The sequence below is a fragment of the Emydura macquarii genome, unplaced genomic scaffold (assembly GCF_026122565.2).
Source record: "Emydura macquarii macquarii isolate MOO-44397 ecotype Brisbane River unplaced genomic scaffold, CSIRO-AGI_Emac_v2 contig_2924, whole genome shotgun sequence".
Lineage (NCBI taxonomy): Eukaryota > Metazoa > Chordata > Testudines > Chelidae > Emydura > Emydura macquarii.
In genome coordinates, this window is record NW_027133061.1 from 5383073 (window position 1) to 5388634 (window position 5562).

General features: G+C 52.3%; 1 long non-coding RNA gene across 1 annotated transcript; it reads right to left on the reverse strand.

Moving 5' to 3' along the window:
• Positions 1-4157: 4157 nt before the first annotated feature.
• On the reverse strand, positions 4158-5191 carry LOC137167480 (uncharacterized). Its single transcript, XR_010924117.1, has 2 exons — positions 5158-5191; positions 4158-4895 (listed from the first exon to the last, which is right to left on the reverse strand). It is a non-coding gene; the product is annotated as an uncharacterized lncRNA (long non-coding RNA).
• Between the last annotated feature and the right edge of the window lie 371 nt (positions 5192-5562).

The window sequence follows — 5562 nt, forward strand, 5'->3', positions numbered from 1 at the left end:
ACAGCATGAGTGCTAAGTTATGCCCATAAGACCCCTGAGGCAAGGAGAGAGAACTCCCAGGCTAAGAGGGACAAATTCCAGCCTACATGAACAAGGTGAAGAAAACGTCACATCCCAAGAGATGATGCATGTCCAGCCAGAGGTGTGTGGTGTAATAAATGTACAAAATATAGACATTTTATAGCTGTTTGTCACAGCAAAGCAGTCAGGGAATCGACTCATGTTACAGACCACCAAAAGCCATTGTTTCTGGGATCTATGACTTGTGACGACACAAAGCCTGCCGGGAGAGTGAAACTGAACATTCCTGGCAACCTTGTTGATTTTAAAATTGACTGAGGAGCTGACATCACAGTCATCTCAGAAGGAACTTATAATCACCTTCAACACCTCCCAGAGCTGAAGTCACCTGACACTGCTCTGACTGGCCCTGGAGGGATTCTGAACTGCAGGGGCCAGCTCACCGTAGAAATACCTTACAAAGACAAAAGCTTTGCATTCAGAGTGTATGTGATCAAAGACAAACAACCTTCTCCGCCTCTGTGTGGCAGCCATGATGGGCCTAGTTGGAAAGGTGGAAGAATTTGATGGAGGATTTGATGATATTGGACTTTTGAAAGGAGATCCAGTACAAATCAACTTGATATGATGCTGAGACATACAGTGTTCAAATACCTCTACCAGAGAGACCTTGGAAGTCACTAGCTGCAGATTTATGGAAATTCAGAGGACATCATTACCTGGTCATCAAGGACTACTATTTTTCCAGGTATATAGAAATAATTTACTTGAAAGACCATAACATGTCACAGTGTTATCGAGAAATTGAAGAGCACTTTTGCTCACTTTGGTATTCCAGAACAACTAGTGATGGACAATGGACCACAATTCACTTTAGCAGAATTTAACTCTTTCCAAACAAAATATGATTTGGATCCTATTACTAGCAGCCCACATTACCCACAAGCAAATGGAGAGGCTGAGAGCTGTACAGACACCCAAGAAAACCCTACAGCAGGAAAATTCATTTCTTACTCTTCTGAGTTACCAACACCAATAGCAGCTACTGGATATAGTCCAGCACGACTCCTGATGGGAAGACAATTCAAAACTACTGCTCCAACTTTGGAAAAGAATCTATCTCCAAAGTGGCCAGACAGGAAGAGAGTAACCAAATTGGATAAAAAGGCTAAAAGAGCTTATGAACATTTTTACAGCTGACGTCCCTCAGTTAGAGAACTGCTGGGTCTAGACCCTGGTGATCATGTTCATGTTAAATTGGATGGAGAAAAAAGATGGACAACTGCAGCTGCCATAAAGAGAGAGAATTCAGCGCCCAGATCATATGTGATCAAGACCAACAGTAAAGAGTTCAACAGAAACCATCAGCATCTACAATTTGGTCCTCAGGAAGAACAATCAACAGAGCAAACTCTGTAGACAGCAGATGTGGAAGAAGAAGGCAGCTTTAGGATTCCAAACTAATCACAGCCAGTCGTAACTAAGGGACAGCCAGATGACCAAAGTTGTTACATGTTCAGATTGTGTAATTAGAAAACCAGCACGATTCAGAGACACTCAACAGCCTGATCTGCGCTGAACTTCAAAGGCAGCGTGACAGTGTAAATACTGTAAATGGTAGCAATGCAGAACTTAAAGGGGGCGATGTAATGGAATGTTAAACTGTATTATAGAGTTCAGCCCCTATTTAGCGCTGTGCATATGATAGCATATTTAAACTAGCCACAGCCATACAGGGCAGAGGATTAAAGGACCCAGCGGTAGCCAGGCCAGCTCTGGTACAATAGAACATGACACCACGTGTGCCAAGTTGTTTGAGATCTGCAGGTGGCAGGGGTTGCAGGGGCAGCGTATGATCAATCCGGGGGAGTCTTTCATCTTGTTCCCTGCCGTCTCTCCCCCTCAGCCACAGCCTGGCTGGGATCTTTTGCTCTCCAGATGTTCAGGTCAAACCGTTGGGGAAGCACAGAGTGTCCTGTTTCCGTCATGCAAAGGGCAGCAGGGGCTCTCAGCTGGGGTGACCTGTTATTTCAGAGTCAGGAAAACAAGAAAGAAAGAACATAGGTAAAGTCTCAGCAAGGGAGCCAGTTCCTCCCACCGTCCAGCACCCCTGCAGACAGGCTTCTGCCATTTAAAGAGACAGACCCAGAGCCTCCTCCCCAGCTGGCAGGTTGAAAAAACAAGCATAGAAAGGAATTGCCCAGAGATCCCGCCCCGGGGCCATTGTGGGCCCTTTTCTCTCTAGAATCCAACTTTTCCCAAGGGCTCAATTCCCCTTGAGGCCCGGTTTCCCCAGGAGCTTCAGTTGCATGGCGGGGAGGGGCATCCGGCTGTTCTGAATCACACAGTGGAAGTCGCTGCTGGGACTGGGAGCTGAGTCCTTGGGAAAACCTGGAGCAGATCCTCCCCAACAGGGCCACACTGATCCACCCCAGCTGAGAATCACCACCTTGGCTTTTATGGGTGCCTTAATGGCCACTGAGGGGAAATGCAGACCTGACTGAGGCTGATGAGCCCCTGGAAATCTGAGCGCTGAGTACTTTGGAAAACCCAATCCACAATGCCCGGTCCCTGCACCATGATCCCATCTCCCGGGAGTGGCCAGAACCCCCCTGTAGTGGCCAGGAATTGGACAGCATCCCTTGGAACGGCTAGCGAGCTCTCTTGGCATTCTGCGTTTAAAGTCCTGCTCACCCAGTGCTGCGTATGCAGCCAGGCCAGGCGCGCGGGGGGGGGGGGCCCCAATCCCACAGTCGTCCCCGCAGACCCAAGATGGATGAGGTTTCCCTCCCGCTCCCTGAATCTCATCATTTAACCCCTTATTTCCTGAGCTAATGGCCCCCCCCACTACTCACAGACTGTGGTGGGCCAAAAGTCCTGCTGCTTGGGCGGAAGGGCCAGGCCGCCTCCGACACCCAGGGGGGAGAGGGAGGGAAGGAGGGGAGAATCTCACTGGCTCCTCTGCAGTATTGGGGCTTGAGCGCTTCGCGGAGGTGTGTCCATGCAGGAAACACTGGGCCACTTCCCTGCGTCTCTGCAGAGCCCCAGCGCTTTGTACCCTGGCTGTGCCCATCTTGGGCTGGGGCATTATGGGAGGCTGACACATGCCCCCCTCCTTTGGGGTGGGAGAGGGGACAGGCCCACGCGAGCCAAATATGCAGGATCCCTGGGCCTTCCCACCAAGGCCCCAGCATCCCCCCGCCTCTGAGTGGTCAGTCGCAGTGGGACAGGAAACCAGCGGCATTTCCTCGGGGAGGAGGAGTGCTGCCGGGGGTGGGAGGCAGGAGGCCGCGCTCCCCGAGGGTGAAGGCACGCCTGGGACCCGGTCGCAGCAGGACTTTTGGCCCACCACAGTCTGAGAGTAGTGGGGGGGCCATTAGCTCAGGAAATAAGGGGTTAAATCCCATAGGATCCTTCAGTGGGTGCTTATCTATCTGTCCCCGTACACCCCCTCTTCTCTCTCTTTCCATCCATTCACCCCATCTCCTCCTCTAACCCCCGTCACTCCAGCACCTCAGTCCCTCCGCCTCCCTGTATCTCCCCATCTCTTCCTGTGGTCTGCCTGTGCCCCCCCCCCACACACCCCCATCCCTTCTGGGCCCTGCAACCTTGAGATGCCCTTGAGCTCCAGGGCTCTGGGGCTGGTTTCCATGGAGACTAAACCAGCTGAACTCCACATGGGAGCCAGGGCAGCCAGGAAATAAAGGAAGGCAACAGCCCTGATGAGATTCAGGGAGCAGGAGGGAAACCTCATCCCAGCCACCATCGGGGGGGGGGGGGGGGGTGTCATTTGACCCCGTCAGCCCCACAACAAGGTGCTATCATACTGCAGTGTGGACTGGCAGTCAGGCCTCCTGGGTTCTGTCCCAACTCTGGGAGGAGAGGGGAGGGGGGTCTAATGGTTAGAGTGAAGGAGACTGGGAGCCAGGACCCCTGGTTCTCTTCCTAGCTTTGGGATGGGGTGTGGGGGTCTAGTGAATTAGAGTTGGGGGCACAGAGCCAGGATGCCTGGGTTCCATTCCTAAGCCCGGGTGGGAAATGGGGCCCAGTGGTTAGAGCAGGTGATTTCACTCCTAAGCCCAGTTCTGATGCTGACTTTCTGGGTGCCCTCAGGCCAGTCTCTGCCCTGCCCTGCGTGGGAGTGAGCAGGGGGCCTGTGCGGATGCTGGCACAGAGCCAGGAAGCTGGCATTAGCCCAGGGAGGGGGCTGGCCCTTTTCGAAGGCATCTAAGTCTCTGGCGTTGGTCCACCCCACCCCGCGGGGGCTCTGGGGAGAAGTGGCCTTTCCTGGCAGCCGGGGCCTGTTCTCACGGCCACAGAAACGAGGCTTCTCCCAGGAGGGATTTTTTTTCTTTTTCCTATTGAAGCTCAGTGAACCTGATGCGAATGAGGATCTGGGCGCTCGGGGGTGGGAGGGAGCAGCCCCCTCCATCCTTCCCCTCCCCAACTCTTCGGCTCCTGAGACCCTTCCCTCTCACCCCACGGATGGCCGCCCCTTGGCACAGCCTCAGGTACCTGGCGAACCTCACAACCCCATTTTGGCAGGGCTTCAAGGGGCTCAGTAAAAAGGAGACTCAGGCCCAGGCAGAGCCTGCCATGGAGCCGCTCCATCCCTGCTGCTCCCCCAGGATCATTGCCAGCCCTGCTGGCTGGGGCCTTGCTGGAGTTTGTGCCATCTGCCTGCCGGTGCCTCTGGCTTTGCTCAGCATCACCTTCCACTGCCTGGTCTCCTTCCTCATCTCTAATGGGACCCACACGGAGCAGCAGCTGTGATGCCAGCCCAGGGGAACGCATCAGCTCCCCCACCGCCAGGCAGTGACAGGCCCTTCTGTTGTCTGCATCTAACAGCCTCAGTCCAGGACAGAGAGCAAGGACTGGAGAGGAAAACGGGAGAGGATAAAGCTACCTCCCAGTCCTAATTTCCAGGTCCACCCCCAGCGTCTGCATTGCAACTAAGCCGGACGCTGCAGAGAACAAACGCAACGAGAAACAACATCCCCGGAAACTGCAATGACAGACCTCTGCCTCCCCTTCCCACGGCCCAGGGCTCTGCCACGTGAGCTAAAGGAGCGCTTGGGGGCAGTAGTACCAGCCCCAGCCACTAGAGAGTGACATCGCACAGGTGGTCAGACTCACCTGTTTGTTCCAGTTTCTTTTCATTAGGGCTGGTCCAAAAAAAAAAAAAAAAAAAACACTCTTTCACCCCCAAGAGAATTTGAATGAAATATTTTTCATTTGAATTTTTTGTTTTAATGAAAAAATGTTGGTATTTTTTCTGTTGAAAAACTTTAGCTGGAACAAATCATGATCTTTGTCTTGGTTTCTGAACACCCCCTCCAAAATAAATAAATAAAAATCCGTTTTTACAGGTTTATTTCCCCCTCTTTCCTCCCTTCTTTAAAACTTTTGCTTCTTTTTTCTAGTCAGGGGGGAATAGAAAAGGCACAAAAAGTGTGGGGAAACAGATTTTTGGGGCAGTGGGATTCGCCCACTTTTTCCTTCTTTTTATTTTTTAATAACTTTTTTATTGTGTGCGTCTGA